Raw genomic sequence first — 21,981 nt, forward strand, 5'->3', positions numbered from 1 at the left:
AAAGGATCTCGAGAGGTTATCAAGTCCAGCCCCCTAGGCTGCGGCAGGACAAAGTATACCTAGGCCATCCCTGATAGGTGTCCTTAAAAATCTCCAGCAATGGGGATTCCACAGACTCCCTTGGAAGCCTATTCCAGATCTTAACTACCCCAATAGGTAGAAAGTTTTTCCGAAGATCTCACTTAAATATCCCTTGCTGCAGATTAAGCCCATTACTTCTTGTCCTGCCTTCCATGAACATGGAGACCAACCTGGATCCCAATAAGATGAACATGGAGACCAATTAATCACTGTCCTCTATAACAGGTCCTAACATATTTGAAGACTATTATCAGGTCCCCCCTCTGTCTTTTCTCAGTACTAAACATGCATTATATACCATAGTGTACATGATATACATATGTTTTCCAAGACATGAATTAAATCCATCATGACACCCAATAGTTAAATTTCATCTAGATAAATATACATTTCACTTACTTCATGTATGTAAAGCAAAGTTTTAAATAGGTTTGTATTTTGGATACATTTTACCACAGGGGAATTCACTGGCTCAGGCTATGATGCACTATTACAAAAGGTGACATAACATAATTCTTTGTGACAAAACAAAGCTTACATGGACAAAAAAAAGGACATTTAATTAATTATCCCAAATGATACATTTTATTTTATCAAAGTCTCTCCCAGATCACTTTAAAAAAATCAGGTAAACCTAAATAAATATTCAAACCGTTGCCTTTGCACTTCTGCAGTGGTTCTCTTCTCTCAATCTATATTTCCTTTAGTATTACAAAGAAAACCTTGTGTGAGAAAGTGTACAATGCATATATTGTAACTATCTAAGAACATGTAATATAAGAACTGTGTGTATATGCACACATAAAAATATATGTAAGAATATTGAACTATAATTCTTTACAAATTCAGTAAAATAATATATCTGAGATTGTCCCAGCAATAGAGACTGAAGCAGCTCTGTCAAATATTTCATTAGTAGCTATAACATTGTTAGGTTAATATAAAGGAAGAATGGCTGGCACCAGTTAATTATAATAGGGTATTATCTGTTCATGACTTCCAGATAGCTACTGTACCCTTCCAGCTAATACTCCTCTGACATGTCATGAATATTTCACCAATCTTAATTAAAGCTAAATCCTTTACCTGTAAATTACACAGAATATTGAACTTATATGTAAATCACTTTGGCATTTGAAAGTTCATCAATATTCATTTTAACTTGGTTGGAATGGTCCCTTCTGCTGTTCCTGCAGGCAAGTAAAGCAATTTAGTCATGCATGGGAATCAGACTGTATTAAAATGAAATAATCTCAGAGGCTGCTATTTACAGGTTTAGTTTTTGTCACAGTTTATGGGGGAATAAATTAATCAAGGGGAATAAAAATAAATGGCTATCACTGCTGCTATTATTGTTGCAACATCGGAGGTGTTTGAAAGAAGGACTAGCTGAATTTTTATTTGCTGAGTTACAGCAAAAGACTTACTAGGCCATCTTGCCAGATGTCATCAATAAAAATTTACAGAATCAATCAACTGTGATCTATTGAATGTTAGAGAAGTTCACAAAATAAATGAAGACTTTTCCTGAAAGACAAATAAGAGATTCCTCCTAGCTCTCCCTCCCCGCTTCTCCCAATATATATACACATATATTTGGCAGTGACTTTATTATTGTCTACTCTGGGCTGTTGTCTAATGTAGTTGAAGGTATGGGGCAAATCCCACAAATTTTCACTCAAAGTTAATAATACTAGCAATAAAGCAACAATTTGTAGTATTTTAGATTTCATGATCATACCAGTTATCTCTTTTTAAATTTTTGTCTAGCTGTTTTGATTTAATTTCAGACAGCTCCACACCTGTCAAGAAGGTGATGTTTCCCAGATTAATTCAGTATTGCATGCAGTACTGAGTTGACTGTTCCACTCTACCTTCAAGTAGATGCCTGTGTAGTTTAGATTCTCCAATTGTCTAAAGAGCTGTGAGGAGGTCTGTTAGGGATACTAATTAACCTCCTTTCAAATGCTTAACTTTCTGACCCAGCAGAAAAACCCCAGCTTGCAAGATGGGATCCATTCAATCTCTTACATCAGCATAGCTCCCTTTCTCAGAGGTGTGAAAAATCCACACCTAACATAATTGTATGTTGTAAACCCAGTACTACTCATCCGGCTTGCTAGATACTAGTATGTCTATGAAAAACTCCTCAACCAGATTGTCTTTAACTGAATACACTTGACTTTTCTGCATATGGGATCTGCAGAATTTTACAAAATGTTTATTTTCCCCACATTTATGACAGCGTTTCCCAAAGGCAACACACTGTTTGGGACCATGCTGTGATCCACACCTTCACATGACCATCTGTACCTAATATTTCTCCTACCAGTGGTTTTCATAGCGAGTGGTTCTGCTCTTTGATTTGACCTATTCTGGCTATATTCTTTTGTACTTAGTACATGGATAACCCCTTCTGGTGAATTCAGCTCTTTGGCTTGTGCTTTCACAGTTTCTGTGCCCTGCATATTTGGAGAGCTTTTTTTAAAAGTTGTCTCCTTCATAGAGCAGTCTCTCTCTTAGGGCATGGCTACACTTGCGAGTTAGAGTGCATTAAATCAGCCCAATGCGCTCTAACTCACAACGTGTCCACACTGGCAAGGCACGTAGAGCGCTCTGACTCTGCAGCTAGAGCGCTCCTAACACACCACCTCGGCGAGTGGAATAACATTTGATACGCCCCCACTGGAGTGCCGCAGCACCAGTGTGGATGCCCTAACCTGTTAATGCGCTCTGATCGCTCCAGAAGTGTCCCACAATGCCTATTCTACCCACTCTGGTCATCACTTTGAACTTTACTGCCCTGCCCTCAGGTGACCAACCATCAAACCCGCCCTTTAAATTCTCTGGGAATTTTGCAAATCCCCTTCCTGTTTGCTCAGCCAGGCGTGGAGTGCGCTCAGCGCATCTTTCCAGATGACCATGCCTCTATGCGCCAGGCGATCCCCAACGGCGAGGTGCTGGACCTCAACACTGTTTGTGTGGAGGAAGCTGTCCAGTCCCAGCTGCGCTCCAGCCGTAGGAATTACGATACTTTTGGGCAGATGTCAAGGGACATGATGGAAAGGGGCCATGACCGGGATGCAGTGCAGGGTTAAAGTGAAGGAGCTGTGGAATGCCTACCGCAAAGCCCGTGAGGCAAACAGCTGCTCCGGTGCTGCCCCCGCAACCTGCCGTTCTTACAAAGAGCAGGACGCGATACTTGGGGACGACCCTACCTCCATGCCGAGTACCACCATGGACACTTCAGAGCACAGTCCAACAAGGCAGGAGGAGGAGGAGCAAAGCGGGAGCAAGGGTGCTGAGGAGGAGGAAGACACCCCGGCATCCCTAGATGCATGCAGCCAGGAGCTGTTCTCAAGCCAGGAGGAAGGTAGCCAGTAGCGGCGGCCGGTGCTTGGGGAAAGACAAACACCAGAGGAGGTTCCCGGTAAGCGGCTTTTATTTTGGGAAGGAAGTTATTCGGTGCAGGCTCTTGGGGCAAGGAGGGTTAGGGCTGCATGCATGCCTAGATGCAGAGTAGGGCATTGATGTGCTCTCTCACATTGTGGTAATTGGCCTCAGTGATCTCTTCAAAGGTCTCACCCAGAACTTGGTCAATGCACTTGTGCAGGTTTTGTAGGAGAGCCACCATGGTCCTTGTCCCAGTCAGGCTAACATGTCCGTGCCACTGTGCCATGAGGGGTGGGGGGACCATTGCTGCACACAGGCAAACTGCGTATGGGCCAGGGTGGAAGCCGCACTGTGGTAGAAGACCCTCCCTTGCTTCCCAGGTCACCCTCAGCAGTGAGATACCTTCCAGGATGAACTCCTGTGGAAAATGTGGGGACAGTGTTCAGTATAGGGGCCCCCTGCAGCTGTTGGCTCTCCCCAAGGCACAAAAACCCAGAGGACAGGACAGCCATGAAAGAATCAGTCCCCCTTGATCCTGTGCTTACTCACCATTTTGGGACTCCCGGGGGTTATATGCGCTCTCTTTGGGACAGGCAAATTATGCGATTGTGTAGACTGTGCTTGCGCTCCTTAAGTAGAGGAGAATCATTGCTCTGTCTGGTGTGAACATGCTGCCTCTGTTAAGTGTTGTATTTTGCCTTTACAGATGCAACCTTGAGATCTCAGCCATCCGTGTTATCACTGGCTGAGAGGCTGCAAAGAATCAGGAAGAGGCCACGCAGAAGCAAAGAGGACATGCTGCATGAAGTCATGCAGCACTCCCTTAATGAAAATCAAAAAGTGCAGGAGTGGCAGGAGAGTGAAAGAAGGGTCCGCCAGCATAATGCGGATTGCTGGGACCAAAGCACAGAGTGGCTGATAAGCATTATGGAGCACCAAGCGGACTCAATCCAGGTGCTCGTAGCCATGCAGGAGGAGCACTACCGTGCCCCCCCCCCAACCCCCTCGCAGCCCTTGTCCCAAAACTCTTTCCCTTGTGCCCCCATGTCACCTCCAACCCACTTTCCCCAACATCCAGGTTCTTATCTCCACCAGCTCCCTCCAATACCAGTAGCTTCACCACCCAGACCTGAAAACTATGACCCTTACCCACTGCATTCAACCCCCATCACCATGCAGCATAGCCTTCCTGAAGTGCAGCACTCATTGCACAGCACTCCAGACGGGAAGGCTGAGTATGATAACAGGACATGCACAAACATGTGATTGTACCGTTCCCCACTCCACCCCCTTGCCCTTTGTGTTTCCCAAGCAGTTGTGTTTCTTTTCAATAAATGCATTTTCTTTTCATTAAATGGATTTTTTTGCTTTGAAAATATTCTTTATTATTGCATAACATAAAATATACCTTAGCCCAGGAAAGCAACAGGCACTGCAAGTCAGTTTATCATACGTAGCAAACACAGATTCCTACTAACATTGGAACCACTGCACTTCACTCCCGTGCAGGGCACCAGACTTTACTGGTAGCTTTCAGCCTCAAATTGCTCCCTCAAGGCATCCGTAATCCTTGCAGCCCTGCTCTGGGCCCCTCTAATAGCCCTGCTCTCTGGCTGTTCAAATTCAGCCTCCAGGTGTTGAACCTCCGAGTTCCATGCCTGAGTGAAACTTTCACCCTTCCCTTCACAAATGTTATGGAGGGTACACCACACGGATATAACTGCAGGGATGCTGTTATCGGCCAGGTCCAGCTTCCCATACAGAGAGCGCCAGCGGCCCTTTAAACGGCCAAAAGCACACTCCACAGTCTTTCTGCACCGGCTTAGCCTGTTGTTGAACCACTCCTTGCTGCTGTCAAGGCTCCCTGTTTAGGGTTTCATGAGCCACAGCATTAAAGGGTAAGTGGGGTCTCCAAGGATCACAATGGGCATTTCGACTTCCACTACAGTGATCTTCTGGTCTGGGAAAAAGTCCCGGCTTGCAGCTTCCTGTACAGGCCAGTGTTCCAAAAGATGCGTGCGTCATGCACCTTTCTGGGCCAGCCTGTGTTAATGTCAATGAAATGCCCACGGTGATCCACAAGCGCCTGGAGAACCATAGAGAAAGCCCTTCTGATTAACGTATTCGGAAGCTAGGTGGGCTGGTGCCAGAATTGGAATATGCGTCCCATTTATTGCCCCTCTGCAGTTAGGGAAACCCATTTGTGCAAAGCCAGCCACAATGTCATGCACGTTACCCGGAGTCACTGTTCTTTTGAGCAGGATGCAATTAATGGCCCTGCAAACTTGCATCAACACGATTCCAACGGTCGACTTCCCCACTCCAAACTGGTTAGCGACTGATCGGTAGCTATTTGGAGTTGCTAGCTTCCAGATTGCAATACCCACCCACTTCTCCACCATCAGGACAGCTCTCAATCTCGTGTCCTTGCACCGCAGGGTGGGGGCGAGCTACTCACATAGTCCCATGAAAGTGGCTTTTCTCATCCGAAAGTTCTGCAGCCACTGCTCGTCATCCCAGACTTGCATGACAGTGTGATCCTATGACTCAGTGCTTGTTTCCCGAGCCCAAAAGTGCCATTCCATGGTGGTGAGCATGTCCAGGAATGCCACAAGCAATCTTGTGTCGTATGCGTTACTCGCGTCGATATCATCGTCGGAATCCTCACTGTCCCTTTGCATCTTAAGGAGTAACTCAACTGCCAACCGTGATGTGCTGGCGAGACTCGTCAGTATATTCCTCAGCAGTTTGGGCTCCATTCCCGGAGACCGAAAGGGAAGACAGAGTGCGCAGTACAAAAAACGTTGAAAGATGGTGCCAAATGTGGATGGAAGCAGAGGGATTGCTGGGATGCGAACTGATGCATCACGGGGCTTTGGGACAGGACCCAGAATGCCCCCACCCCCTTCCCACAAGCCGCAGCACCAGAATGGGAAGAGGTGCTCTGTAGGATAGCTGCCCACAATGCACCGCTCTCAATGCTGCTGCAAATGCCGCAAATGTGGACATGCCAGTGCGCTTGCAGCTGTCAGTGTGGACAGACTGCAGCGCTTTACCTATGAAGGCTGGTTTAACTCAAAGTGCTGTACATTTGCAAGTGTAGCCATGCCTTTAACACATTGTCTTTAATGCCACAAATGATTTTATCTCTGACCAGAGATTCTGTTAGTTCACTAAAGTCGCAGGTTTTACTGAGTTTCCTTAATTCGGTGACACATTGCTCTATGGTGTCATCAGGTTTTTGCATGCATGTTAAAAATTTGTCTCTCAAAGGTTTCATTCCTCTTTGGCATGACATGTTCCTCAAATTTAGTCAGTACTTTACTTAACTTCATGGTTTCACCAAGTTGTTCTCAATATCCAATGCTTCCTCCTCAACAACATGAAAAAAATTGATGATTTCACTTTATCATTTTTCTCCTCTGCCACTATGGCTGCTAAATACAATTCAGATCTCAGTCTGATTGTTTTCCACTTCTCTGCAACATTGCCTGATAGTTGCAGACTGGGTGGAGGTTGCAACACATCCATATTTTACGTTTTGTCCCCCTTCTTAAGCTAGTCAAGCTACTATTGTGCTCACCGAATACATGCAAAAGCCCCTCCCCCCTGCTCCTGGTACTTCTCTGGTGCCTCCCTTTGTCTCTGCTTTCAGTTGCAAACTGCAGTTTTCTTCTCATTCACCACTTCTGACACCATGTAAGGATCTTAGGGTTCATTAAATAACAAACTAATGAATGAGAAAGGAATACAACTTTAATAAAACAAACTAGAGAGCTTCTGTAGTGAGCTGCTACACCCAGCCATGTGGTGTTCCCAACCCCCGCCTCCAGGGCACATCTCCAAATTCCCACACTCACAACACTATCCCTTCTGATGGAGCATTCTCCAAATCACAGTCTTTCATAAACATCTCTCTACACACCCCGTTCTGAATTTAGGTGAATTTGATGTGTTTTAGTTCTACTACAGAGTTTCTATTACATAGTGCTAAACTTTAGCAGATGCTACACAAACATTTACAGTCTCCTCAAGACCCTTGCGACAGATTTTTGTCATCCCTACTTTTTGAGACTTTATCTATAGGGAAGTTTCTTGGTATAATCTAAGGTATGAATATAAACTCATATTCAGTGAAAAAAACCCCACACAGCTAAGGTTGTTGGACGTATGTCATTCCCTTGCAGAACGATGAATTGAGCAAAACTCAAACTTCTGAAAACCAGGAAATATACAGTTAAGGTTGCCCATGTAACCTTTACTCTGCCCTCTGTCAGCAATGCCCCAATATGCTCCATTAACAAACATATCTTGACTCTACTAACCCACAGTTGTGAAAACGTACAAGCTCTTTTTCTCCTTTTACAGTGCATTGAATCTCACCTACAGGATTCTAACTAGGACAAACCCCCAAACCGCTTATGTTATCTTCCTTTTACCCACTTGGAGAAGTGCCTCAATATGCACGTATATTGGCTTTTGGCATTATAAGATTCAGAAGGCTCCAGATCCTGGCATTGACTCACACACTCAGGCTATGTGTACAGTAGCAATTGAACGACAAATCTTTTGTCTTTCAGAGGTGTTAAAAAAAACAACAGCCCTGAAAGACAAAAGTTTTGCCACAACAAGTGCCAGGGTGAACAGCGCGTTATCAGCAGGAGCCCTCTCCTGCCGACAACGCAAACACCGCTCATCGGGGGGAAGAAGTTTTTTTTTGTCGGCAGGAAAGCTGACGAACAGCGGCTACACCGTGCGATTTTTAGCGGCAAGGGCTGTGGCGACACAGCCATGTCACTAAAAGCTGTGTAGTGTAGACATAGCCCAGTCAATTCCCCAGAAAGAATACCACACGTGTATAATGTAAGAACCGCTTCACAGCCTTTTACAGCTCCCTTACGCTTACTCACAGGATACCGTCTCAAACTACACTTTCATTTAATTATGATTATAGCATTTGATCCTTTCCTATTCCACCTCATGACAATATCCTTTGTAATAAAAGCCCTATGCCCTGCTACTGACGTAACCTACACAATTCCGCATAGAAAGGATGCACACTGCTCCCTGGTGGTACACATTACACCCTCTCCCTTGTCTTCGCACACATGAGGGTGTAAAACATAGATGTCTTCATATCACAATCACAGCTCTGTCACACATCTCAAAGTAATCCACAAGTCTCGCAAACACACTTCTATGAAGCAGAGCCAACTATTGACGCCACCATTCAGAGAGACAAAGGCCTTGTCTACACTGCCACTTTACAGCGCTGAACTTTCTCCCTCAGCGGTGTGAAAAAACACCCCCTTGAGCGATGCAAGTTTCAGCGCTGTAAACTGGCAGCATAGACAGTGCACCAGCACGGGGAGCTACTCCCCTCGTGGGGGTGGTTTATTTACAGCACCAGCGGCAGTGAGGTAATATCTTTTATTGGACCAACTTCTGCCGGTGGAAGAGACAAAAGCGTCTGAGTTCAACAAAGCCTCTCCTTCAGGTCTGGAAAAGGTAATCACGGTGTCACAGCTAAATAGAAGGTAGGACAGATTGTTAAACATAAGGTATTAACACATGTTGCAAGAAACCACTTGAAATGAAGTGGGCACTTAACCCCTTTGCAGTCATAGGACAAAGGAGGGTAATAGACACCAGGGTCTGTTCCAAATCCTTGTAATGTCTCTCTTGAGACCATGATTTTCATTCAGAACAGCTACACCAGACAGCAAGCACACACTCACTTTACCTGGAGTGCATATAGATAATAAATGCTTAGACTGCTCACATATCCCAGCTTGCTACTGACAGTATCTTTTGTTATTAACCCCCTCTCCCCACCCCCCCGTGCCCTGCTATTCTGCATAGTAATGATGAATACTGGTACACATGCAGCTATTCCCATTGCTTACACACATTGGAGGGTGCAAACATAGATCTCATATCATAATCACAGCTCTGTCACACACACCTCAAAGTAATTCACACAAATCCTCATATACCAAACACACAAGAAGGCCTAACGACTGCCTCTATTATTTAGGTTTCAGAGGAACAGCCGTGTTAGTCTGTATTCCTTTTCTATTATTTAGCATAGTTACACCCAGTACACTACTGACACTTCACCTGGACCGTATCCAGATAATTCCCATTGACTACTGTTCCCCCTGGAGCTGGCAGAAGGAAGGTGGTGTGGGCAACCTCCATCTCTCCCCTTTTTATCATTTAATGGTGTTAGGGCTTGCTTACACTTGAAATATGACAGTGGCACAGCCCTTTAGCGTAGACACTACCTACACCAACGGGGTTCTCCCGCCAGTGGAGTTAATCCACCTCCTGGAAAGATGGTAGATAAATCAAAGAAGAATTCTTCTATCAATCTAGTACTATGTACACTGGCAGCTAGGTCAGCTTAACTATGCTGCTCAGGGGTGTAGATTTTTCACACGCCTGAGCCATGTAGTTAAGATGACTTAATTTTCTATTGTAGACCAGGCCTGAGGTGGAATTCAGGGGTGAGAGTGAATGGGCTGCAAAAGATAGACAACTGGTGCCTCCCCATACTGGGACACATGACCGCCCCACGTGTCTCCCCTGCCCAGTGACCCCTCCTGCTTTCCACACACCCCAGGGCCACTGCTCTCCCCACCCCATGTTACCTGTCTGTGTGTGTGGGGGCTTTCTGTCCTTCTCTCCCTGCACCTCTCCCCCGGCACATTTGGCAGCTGTCCCTGGCTTCTGGGAGGGGAGTGGGATGGAGCCGTTTCTGCCTGAGGGTATGTCTACACTTACTGGGGATCACTGCTGCAATCGATGCACTGGGGGACTCGATTTAGCAGGTCTAGTGAAGACCCCTCTAAATCGACTGCAGAGCGCTCTCCCGTCGACTCCAGTACTCCACCTGAACGTGAAGCATAAGGTAAGTCGATGGAAGAGCGTCTCCCATCAACCCAGCGCGGTGTAGACACCGCAGTAAGTCGACCTAAGCTCCATCGACTCCAGCTACGTTATTCACATAGCTGCAGTTGTGTAACTTAGGTCGACTTACCCCGGTGGTGTAGACCAGGCCTGAGAGAGCCTTGCTGAGAGGCAGTGGTGGCCCATTCCCTGCCTGGGCTCGGCTGATGCGGGAGGAGGAAGGGGGCTCCAGTTTGCTTGGCCCGACCCCTAACCCTGGCAGATGGGGTGGCAGTGGGCCACCCCCGACATGGGTCCTGCTGCCAGGGACAAGGGTTGAGCGAGCTGTAGCCCCCTTCCTCCCCTTCTACCCCCCAGCAGCCGAGCCCAGGCAGGGAATGGGCCGCCACTGCCTCTCAGCAAGGCTCTCTCAGGGAGAGCAGCTGAACGTGCCAGGGGAGAGGAGCAGGGAGAGAACAGAGCTCCTGTCCCTCCCCGCCCCCTGTTGGCCAATCTGGGGAGGCAATTGATCCCCCATATCCCCTCTATGTGTCACCTCTGGTACTTTTTAGCAACTGTGGGGATGGCAGAGTAAAAGTATGTATGTTCATCTGGCATACTGAGGTATTGCTAAAAGAGAACAGAGTTAATGTTACAGGAGAAACTTTACCTGTGCATTTCCTGGTTTTCAGAAGTTTGAGTTTTGCTCAACTCAGCACTCTGCAAGGGGATGACATACCAACATGTCGCCAAACAACCTTAACAGTTTTTTGCCACTGAATTTCCTAGATTTTTGAACAGGAAAAGATACGTTGTTGATAGGAGTTTGTAGTCATTTAGGCAGTTGTACATATCATGTCCCACAATTTGCATACTCAGTCACCCCCACCAACGCCACATCACCACCCCTCCTTTGGCACAGCTCCCAGGCCATGCCCCTGACACGTTCACTGTTCCCCCCCCCCCCCTCGCCAACTGGCTCCCTCCCCACTATTAATCCCAGGCCTCACCACCACAAGCAGGGAACACATCTCCCTAAAGTCCTTACTCTCTGGTATAAAAACATTTCAATTGCTGTTAATTCACCCCTTCTATAACCCAACTCACATGCAATGCATGGACTGAAGGACAACTATGTTACAGTGGAATGTGTCCCTGGTCATGTTTCAGAATGGTTGGAGGGGAAATGTGGTAGGCCTGGTGAGGGAAATTACAGACAGGGTTTCTGTTCCAAAATAACGACAGTTTTTTCTTTGACACAAAGGTCCTTTGACCCCTGTCCAATAGATGTACTCCATCTCCAAGAAATAGTGAGGTGTTAGAGCTTATAATGACAGGTTTCAGAGGAACAGCCGTGTTAGTCTGTATTCGCAAAAAGAAAAGGAGTACTTGTGGCACCTTAGAGACTAACCAATTTATTTGAGCATGAGCTTTCGTGAGCCACAGCTCACTTCGTCAGATGAAGTGATGAAGTGAGCTGTGGCTCACGAAAGCTCATGCTCAAATAAATTGGTTAGTCTCTAAGGTGCCACAAGTACTCCTTTTCTTTCTTAGAGCTTATAATGTTTTGATGACATATGGTACACATTTTCTGGTCATCCATGAACCCTCCAATTTCCTGATTAATGTTCTTCCAACACTTATTAATAGTCTTCATATTGTCACTGTAGAAATTGTTCAGATGCTCAGCAAATCAGAAAAAACTATCACAGCTCCTGGACACATATCTCTGATGCAGCTCAGCTCTGCTTTCATGCACTGTATGAAGTGTATACCAGGAATAAGGCCCAGTTCATTTCTGCCCGAGTGAATCCTCAGAACATCCACAGGATCAGGAAGTTTTTGGAGAGTGTTGGGGACAACTTCCCTGGTGCAAGTGCTGGAGGAACCAACTAGGGGCCATGCTCCTCTTGGCCTGCTGCTCACAAACAGGGAAGAATTGATAGGGGAAGTAGAATTGGGTGGCAACCCAGGCAGCAGTGACCATAAGATGGTCGAGTTCAGGATCCTGACAAAAGGAAGAAAGGAGAGTAGCAAAATATGGAGCCTGGACGTCAGAAAAGCAGACATTGACTCCCTCAGGGAACTGATGGACAGGATCCCCTGGGAGGCTAATATGAGGGGAAAAGGAGCCCAGGAGAGCTGGCTGTATTTTAAAGAAGCCTTATTGAGGGCACAGGAACAAACCATCCCAATGTGCAGAAAGAATAGCAAATATGGCAGGTGACCAGCTTGGCTTAACAGAGAAATCTTCGGGTGAGCTTAAACACAAAAAGGAAGCTTACAAGAAGTGGAAACTTGGACAGATGACTAGGTAAGAGTATAAAAATATTGTTCAAGCATCCAGAGGTGTAATCAGGAAGGCCAAAGCACAATTGGAGTTGCACCTAGCAAGGGATGTGAAGGGTAATAAGAAGGGCTTCTACATTAGCGACAAGAAGAAGGTCAGGAAAAGTGTGGGATCCTTACTGAATGGGGGAGGCAACCTAGTTACAGATGATGTGGAAAAAGCTGAAGTACTCAATGCTTTTTTTGCCTTGGTCTTCACAGACAAGGTCAGCTCCCAGACTGCTGCACTGGGCAGCACAGTATGTGGAGGATGGGAGCAGCCCTCAGTGGTGAAAGAACAGGTTAAAGACTATTTAAAAAAGCTGGACATGCACAAGTTCATGAGGTCAGATGCAATGAATCCAAGGGTGCTGAAGGAGTTGGCTGATGTGATTGCAGAGCCATTGGCCATTATCTTTGAAAACTTGTGGTGATCGGGGGAGGTCCCGGACAATTGGAAAAAGGCAAATGTAGTGCCCATCTTTTAAAAAGGGAAGAAGGAGAATCTGGGGAACTACAGACTGGTCAGCCTCACCTCAGTCCCTGGAAAAATCATGGAGCAGGTCCTCAAGGAATCCATTTTGAAGCATTTGGAGGAGAAGAAGGTGATCAGGAACAGTCAGCATGGATTCACCAAGGGCAAGTCATGCCTGACGAACCTGATTGCCTTCTCTCTATGATGAGATAACTGGCTCTGTGGACATGGGGAAAGTGGGGGACATGATATACTTTGACTTTAGCAAAGCTTTTGATATGTTCTCCCACAGTATTCTTGCCAGCAAGTTAAAGAAGTATGGATTGGATGAATGGACTATAAGGTGGATAGAAAGCTGGCTAGATCATTGTGCTCAATGAGTAGTGATTAACGGCTTGATGTGTAGTTGGCAGCTGATACCAAGTGGAGTGCCCCAAGGGTTGGTCCTGGGGCCAGTTTTGTTCAACATCTTCATTAATGATCTGGATGATGGGATGGATTGCACCCTCAGCAAGTTTGTGGATGACACTAAGCTAGGGGGAGAGGCAGGGATAGGGTCCAGAGTGACCAAGACAAATTGGAGGATTGGGCCAAAAGAAATCTGATGAGGTTCGACAAGTGCAGAGTCCTGCACTTAGGACGGAAGAATCCCATGCACCGCTACAGACTAGGGACCAAATGGCTCAGCAGCAGTTCTGCAGAAAAGGACGTAGGGGTTACAGTGGACGAGAAGCTGGATATGAGTCAACAGCGTGCCCTTGTTGCCAAGAAGGATAATGGCATATTGGGCTGCATTAGTAGGAGCATTGCTAGCAGATCGAGGGAAGTGATTATTCCCCTTTATTGGGCACTGGTGAGGCCACATCTGGAGTATTGCATCCAGTTTTGGGCCTCCCACTACAGAAGGGATGTGGACAAATTGGAGAGAGTCCAGCGGAGGGCAACGGAAATTATTAGAGGGCTGTGGCACATGACTTATGAGGAGAGGCTGAGGGAACTGGGCTTATTTAGTCTGCAGAAGAGAAGAGTGAGGGGGATTTGATAGCAGCCTTCAACTACCTGAAGGGGGGGGATGGAGCTAGGCTGTTCTCAGTGGTGGAAGATGAGACCATTGCTCCTTGTTCTGTCAAGTTGCAGTGTGGGAGGTCTAGGTTGGATATTAGGAAAAACTGTTTCACTAGAAGGGTGGTGAAGCACTGGATTGGGTTATCTAGGGAGGTGGTGGAATCTCCATCATTAGAGATTTTTAAGGCCTGGCTTGACAAAGCCCTGGCTGGGATGATTTAGTTGGTATTGATCCTGCTTTGAGCAGGGGGTTGGACTAGATGACCTCCTGATGTCTCTTCCAATCCTAATCTTCTATGATTCTATGATCATTGCCTTGTAAGTTACTAGTTAGTCACTGCAGAGTGATGCCAATGCAGGCCATCTCACTCCACCCAGCTGAGCAATCTCCATGTCATGGTGTACTCCTTGCTCTCCTGCAAACTCATGATCCAGGAATCACACAGAATCCACATGTTGGCAACCCTGACAGTGCTTTTTGTTCTCCTCCTCAGTGATCAATGTACCTGCACTGTCAGTTCCAAACCTCCATGCTACATGTCTTTGGCAATATCACATTAATCTACCCCAAGATCAGGAAGCAGACACTCTCATCCCCCATCCCATCTCCACCCCTGGGGCTAATAAAATACAAATTTTCTCAAACAACCAATCCAAGGCTTGCCAACCACCCGTCCTCATTTCCCACCCCCTCTGCAGCTGCAAGCCCTCTCCTTGTCCCTGTTCCCCCAATTTCTCCCTAAAGTCTCCTGGCACCAGATCCTCCCCAGCTCGTATAACAAAAATTGTGGTCAGACTGGCTGCTGACTGTTCTTATAGCAAGCAACAGGAGTTATTAAATCTTTATTGTGCACCTGTGCAAAGGTTCAGACTAGAACCATCAATGATGGAGTGCTCACCAAGGACGCTGGTGTCAGAACAGTCCCTTGAACTACCAAGATCAGCATAAAGTGGTTGCACAGAAAACCTGGTTTTTTCCTTTATTGGTGTGTATGCACTGTAATCCTTCCAGACTGCACATATATGTAATGAAGAAGTGAACATGTTCTTCAATACTGTTCTCAATTTGAGTCCCCCAAAATTTAGTGGGTGCCAGGCACTACCTTGGGTAAAACTCAACAAACTGAGACCATTTTGACCTGCATCACATCAAAAGTTTGATCTCTAGCTCTGTGCAAAACAAACACAAAATAAAAAATAAACCAAAAACCGAGAAACTTTTTGAAAAAAGGCTATTTTCCCCCAGGCTTATATCTCCACAACCCCTAGTTCAATGACCCCAAATTTGGGTCACTAACCCTAACCTGCACTCTCCTGCGGCAATGATATTTAAAAAGAATCTGACCAAGCATATCAATTTTAGAGGACTTAGAAAGATCAACCTCGAAACAGAAGTCATGATGTAATTCTTAACTATAGTGGTACTGCTGCAGCCCTATAATAGTTATACTGATATAACAGCCCGCCCCAGGTACAAAACTGCCTCTTTTTTTTTCAGTTTAGCTTATATCACTTGGAAAGGTCTTTAAGCTAAATTGAAAAAAGACACTCTTATGGTGGAATAAGAGAGTTCACCTGGGGGATTATATAGCTATAACCGTGCTACAAACTGGTTGGGCAGTTAAGGAGAGTTGAGCTAAGCCTCACCTGTGATGGATCAGCTACAGCTTGCTTGCTACCCCCTACCTGATTTTGATGAGCTAGGGGTCAGATATCTTGGGTCAATTATTAGACTCAGCTGGGAAGGTGGCAGTGATTTCCTACAAAGCTGGGAGAGCCCCTGAGGGGAGGGGAGTCTGAAATGAAAGGGTGGCAGGAGAGAAAGAGGTTCCTGTGGCAAGCCCTAGAGAGGCTCAAACCTAGGCAGATGGCTAGGAGGTAGACTGAGAATGAGGATCCAGCCAGTGGGAAAATTGGAATAGGTAGAAGGGTAGCCCAGGAGGGATGGAAGACCCTTTTGTTTTGTCTCTCTTTTGAGTTTAAGTTTACGTTTGTTGTCAATGGCCTGCCTGTGGGTGCTGAGAGAGATGGTTGAGTGTCAAGAGCAGTGGTGAGAAACCTGCAGTCAGTGGTGGGAACGGCGAACCGGGGCCACTGGGAGCTGTGGGCAGCCATGCCTGCGGACGGTCAATGTAAACAAACTGTCTCACAGCACACCAGCGGATTACCCTGACGGGCCATGTGTGGCCCGTGGGCTGCAGGTTGCCCACTACTGATCAAGAGCCTCTCTGAAGGGACAATAGGCCTGAGGCAGAAAGCCTCAAGATAAGATTGATTAAAGAGAGACCTGGAAAGTTCAGGTACAAGGGGATTAAAGATCCCAGAGGAAAGTGAGAAAGGGTGAGTGGTGCCATGGTTGGCTCCTAAGAGGGATGAGCAGTGGAGGTGGATCCTACTACAAAAACTTTCCTGTGTAGACAAAGTCATTGTCTTGATCCCCTCAAGCAAATACTGTAAAATTTGTTGGATGTGAAAAATTGATGTTTTTAAACTTATTTTGCCAATCATCTGGGACAGACTTTCATCAGTCTCTGGAGGGAAAATGAGGTACAAAAAATAAGTACAAGACCTAATCTAATAAAACACTCTAGTGAAATATGTTGTCTTTTGTGTTTTCTAAGGCTATTTCATTTATACAATACTGAAATGCCAGTAATTCTATACCCTTCCCAGCAACAGTTATATTACATTTATTCTGTGCTGCCTAAATCAAGGAGGCTGCCCTTTCTGAAATAGTAATACTTTTCTAAAAAGACAGGCTCTGATTTCAGGAGATAATGCTTCCAGAAATGTCACTCAGCGAGCTGGTTAAAAATGGAAAAATACGTCAAATGTTGAAGGTGTTTCCATTTCACAGGGTTTGTGAAACACATTTTTATTTTTTGTAACGTTTTCATCAAAATAGTGATATGTTTTGTATCTGAAAACCCAGAGAAAATGAGAAATTTCCACTAGCTTCAATTTAAAAAAAAAATCATATGAAAAATGTTGAAAAGGTCAGCAGTTTCGTTTTGAAAAAGGCCATTTGTCAATGAAAATACTTGCCACTCAAAACCTCTCACTTAGCCTGATTTCTGGGCTTGTACTTGGATATTAAGATGTACCCAGTAAGGGCTAGGTTATGGCAGTTACTGCACACATGGGTGCAGGGAGCTGCATGGAATCACTGCACCCTATAAGGAGCACTGGAGAGATTGTACCAAGAACAGTCTCTCCCCACACTGTTTCTTATGCAATCTACTCCATCAATAGCTCTTGCCAAATATACTCCCTGTAAAATATGCTGGTTTCCGCACTGTGATGACTTGTGTATGTTAGTTCATAATACAGTCTAGACCAGAGCTTCTCAATCTATCTGATGTGGGGGACCGGCAATTTTTTTTTCCAGTGTGCGCGCAGACTGGCAGCTGATGGTTCGCGGACCGGCACTGGTCAGCGGACCACCACTGTGAGTAGCACTGGTTTAGAAGACCGTTGTGCTGCTTTTTGTTGAAAGACTTATTTCTCCCATGTATGCACATGAATTACTTCTTTTAATAGTAAAGTTGTTCATCTAAAGTAGCCTCTGAACATTAATTCCCTCTGGAATAATGTAGCTGTTTATTTTCTGGTGCAGTTGCTTTCAGTCGCATCCTCTTGGTTAGTAATATGTGACTTTTTTTTTATGTTGTGTGACTATGCAGTTACATAATGAGAGAGAACAGGCTGCAGGGAATTCCAGCATGGGTTTGCCAATAAACCGCACAGCTAAAATCCACAGTAAATAAATTATTTCCTACTTTCCAGCACACACACACAGATGAATCACTTCCCAGTGGATTGGAATTACATTTAAGACAGTAATATGTAGACTATATATTTTCGAAAACAAGATGGGGGGAGGGATAGCTCAGTGGTTTGAGCATTGGTCTGCTAAACCTAGGGTTGTGAGCTCAATCCTTGAGGAGGCCATTTAGGGATCTGGGGCGAAAATTGGGGATTGGTCCTGCTTTGAGCAGGGGGTTGGACTAGATGACCTCCTGAGGTCCCTTCCAATTCTATGATTCTAAGATAGAATATGATCAAAAAGACTCCAAAAGGAAAAACTCTGCCATTCAATGATTATCTACGCAGTGAACTACAATTTACAAAATCCTTTGCAGAATATTTATGCTTGGTTGAGCCAAAACTGATTATAGCTAATCCTCTGGTAGAACGAGAAATGGAGAAATTGATGCCAATGTAGTGAAGATGCTCAACAAACAGAAAGTACAAACAAATGTAGCTGCACCTGGATTTGTACTGGTTCAGCACTATGTGGAATTCTTTTTTAAAAATTCATCAGGAATACAAACCTCCCCGTTTGTTTACTGCACACATTTGCAGCTGGCTGTGGGGTCCAACAAGTGAGAAGCAGAGAATGAATGAATCCAAATGTAAAACTCTGAATCTAATGTAAAACACTGTGAAACATGCTGTTCATGTTATTTTTATATAGAAAGAGAACTGGTTCAAATCAAATAAAACCAACTCTGTCCAAAATTCTGTCCCATCCCAACAGAACCTTTTTTTGAGTTTTAAAATAAGTTTAGTTAATTTTTAGGTGCTTTTCATTTTCACATGCTTCTGCATTTTCTGGCTTCAGAGGGGTAGCCATGTTAGTCTGGATCTGTAAAAGCAGCAAATATTCCTGTGGCACCTTATAGACTAACAGACGTATTGGAGCATGAGTGGATATTCATCCATGAAAGCTCATGCTCCAATACGTCTGTTAGTCTATAAGGTGCCACAGGACTCTTGGCTGCATTTTCTGGTTGTTCCTGGGAACATCAATGCCAAAAAAACACTGTACTTAATTTTTTCAAAGTAAATTGATTGCTTGTGTCTATTTACATATGGCCCTCAACACCATAGTGTCTGAGAACCTCACCATTAATGGATTTTTATCCTCATGACATTCCTGTTGGATGAAGAATCCCCGATTTTAAATATTGGATATAACGGCACAGGGTAGACCAAGGAACACACAGAAAACTTGTGGCTGGAGGCAGGAGTTAAGCCCAGGTGTCACAGTCCAGTGCCAATCACTAGACCGTTATTCCTGCTCTTGGTTTTCAGCCCTCTAATATCCTCCGATTAGCCACAGAACAGGAACAACAGAGGCAGCAACCGTGCCTATTCTCCAGGCCACAACCCTAGTACAGGGCTTCAAAGATAGTTAAGTTCCAATCACCCTTCAGACTTTCCTTTTCGGTTGGGACTACTGAAAATATCAATGACATGACATGGGACAGCTGTCCATGAGGACATGGTTAGAGACTGTTTCAGTATACAGTACTAGCACTAACCTGCAAAAACCAGTTAACTGTTACTCATTGTCAATCCAGAAACCAAAGTATAAAACGCAGAGGGCAAAAATATCTGCAGGGAATCTAATATACTTCTTGCACACTATAGTGGATGTGAAAAATACACACCGTACCTGCAAAAGGACTTGACCCTGTATTCCAAAAATGCCCACTGAGTTACACCTTCTTCAATCAATACTTAGTTGATCCCACTCAGTTTCCTTGTCTCAAATAAGCCAAAGGAGCTGTTGTTGACTTAATATTGGAAGGTCTGTTATAGATAGTAGTAGTGTCTGTGCCCCGGGCTGATCCAGTATTGTGATATCCCTTACCTGAAGTTAAAGTTTGTGAATCTATGCCATGCTGTGAAAAGAAGAAACTATAAATACTGGCAAAGGAGTGAAAAGCCAGTTTTAAAAATAACATTTCTTGACACTGTTTTCAATATAATTTTCCTTTGCTGTGTCACTTAACTTTTACTGTATGGCAAATGGTGCCTCTTTTGCTCTTTATACAACATACATAATAGGAAGGAATGCACAGTAAGGACCAATTACCATGTTTACTAACCACATGTGGCATGCAAGGCTTACCTACCCCTACACACTGCTGCTCTGGCAGGGTTCTGGTGGCTTCACTTGCTTCTGACACACAGAAGAAAGACAGTGCCAATAGAGGGCTCACGGACTATTTAAAGGGATACTACCCACTTCCTATACACTACAGCAAGAGACTAAAAGAATTAGTATTTGGGGTCTGTTATTTTCTTATCTGCAGTCATTTGACTCCTGATGACTTAGTATGCATACTATTAGGGATATTATAAAAAATCCCCAAGTTCTGTTTCTGATTAATTGAATCACTGAAAAGGACAGAGTGATTTCTTGTTAATATATTTCTCAGCTGACTCCAAGGTTGCGTCCTGCTTACATGTGCATCATTTGCATTACTAGCTACAAGTAAAGCAAAGCTTAATTTCACGGGACAGTTCAGAGGAACTCAAAACACTAATGCTTCACACTAAAGATCATGACAACAAATGTACTACAACACTCGTTTGTTCAGACACTTTGTGACATTTAAATGTATTTGACTAACATGAACAAAGGTACATGCCCACTTCAAAGGCATTTTTCTTTACCATGTCCATCTAGGAGTAATCCAGTTACAAAATGAAATGGAGTAGAGGAAACCTTTGCTAAGACAAAGCCAACAGTAATGTTAAATATTTAACAGCCCCCAGAGAGTCTGTTTAGTTTTTTTTTTCTTTCAAAAAAGTCCAATGTGTGTTGAAAGATTTGTAAACAGAGTGAAAGACGCTGTTATTTTTAATAGAAAAAGCTGAATCTCTATCTTAAAGTCATAACAACTCGTCTTGAAACATTCTCATGAGAAAACCTGGAATTGAACCAATTTACTCCAAAAAAGACTTACAATTGAAGCTGATTCAATGGAAGACAGGTAAGAAGGATGCAGATGCAGCATAAGTAGTCAGAAAATTAAAGGTCTGCTCTTGCCTTTGTGCTGCTTCTTGTTTGACAGGTTTCCAGAAAATGGCAAAGCAGACACCGTGGCACATTCATGAGTACACAATCTGACATGGAACTTACGCTAAATTTAGCATCTTCCAGATAACAACTCAAAGAACAACATTGGCAAAAAACTCAAACAGATTTCTTTTAAAGCTCTCATCAGCAATTTTGTGACAGGAATTCATTTCATCATAATATTGTGTCAGCAGTCCTTGACGTGATCTTTCCGGGGGGTCTTTACTGCTTTTTGACTGGCTTTCTTTGGTTAGCCCTGGGTCAGGGCAGTTCTTGGCTCCTGACCTCTAATTAGGCCTAGTGGCCTGCTTTGATCCTTTTGGACTGTGTTTCTAGAGGCAGCTTGGTGCAGGGATGTTGCCCCTTTGCTGTCTCAGGCGTCTCTAGACCACCACTTTTGGGTCCTCAGCCCATCTTCTTCTGGGTATCTGGAGCTGTCATTCCCTCAATAGCAGGTCCACAAATGGTTTGAACAACCATATAGTCCTCCATGAGGTGGGTGGCCTCAGTTAGGGTTACCGGGCAGAGCCTACAAACCCAGTCTCAGCTGGTGGATGGAAGGATCTGTACAAACTGTTCTAGGTCAATGAATTCAGATATCTAGATTCCCATTTGAGTCTCTGGTTTTAACCAACACCAGCAGAAGACCTTAAACCTTTCAGTGACTGTCCGAGGTTATGCCTTTGGGAGGGGCGGGGTTGCACTTTTGGCAAAAACGCCGGCGGTAGGCTTCTTCGTCTAGGCATAGCCTGTCTAATATGGCTGTCTTCACATGCTCATAGTCTTGGCCTGCAATGTTGTTGAGTTCCTAGTATGCAGCTTGGGCGTCCCCGATGAAAAGTGGGGCGAGGCGGATCGCACCCTGAGCCTGGGG

General features: G+C 44.8%; 1 long non-coding RNA gene across 1 annotated transcript; it reads right to left on the reverse strand.

The window, feature by feature from the left end:
* Positions 1–694: 694 nt before the first annotated feature.
* LOC125630143 (uncharacterized) lies at positions 695–21,070 on the reverse strand. Its single transcript, XR_007354570.1, has 3 exons — positions 20,995–21,070; positions 1,168–1,271; positions 695–782 (listed from the first exon to the last, which is right to left on the reverse strand). It is a non-coding gene; the product is annotated as an uncharacterized LOC125630143 (long non-coding RNA).
* Positions 21,071–21,981: the final 911 nt, after the last annotated feature.

Source organism: Caretta caretta, chromosome 1 (assembly GCF_965140235.1).
Source record: "Caretta caretta isolate rCarCar2 chromosome 1, rCarCar1.hap1, whole genome shotgun sequence".
Lineage (NCBI taxonomy): Eukaryota > Metazoa > Chordata > Testudines > Cheloniidae > Caretta > Caretta caretta.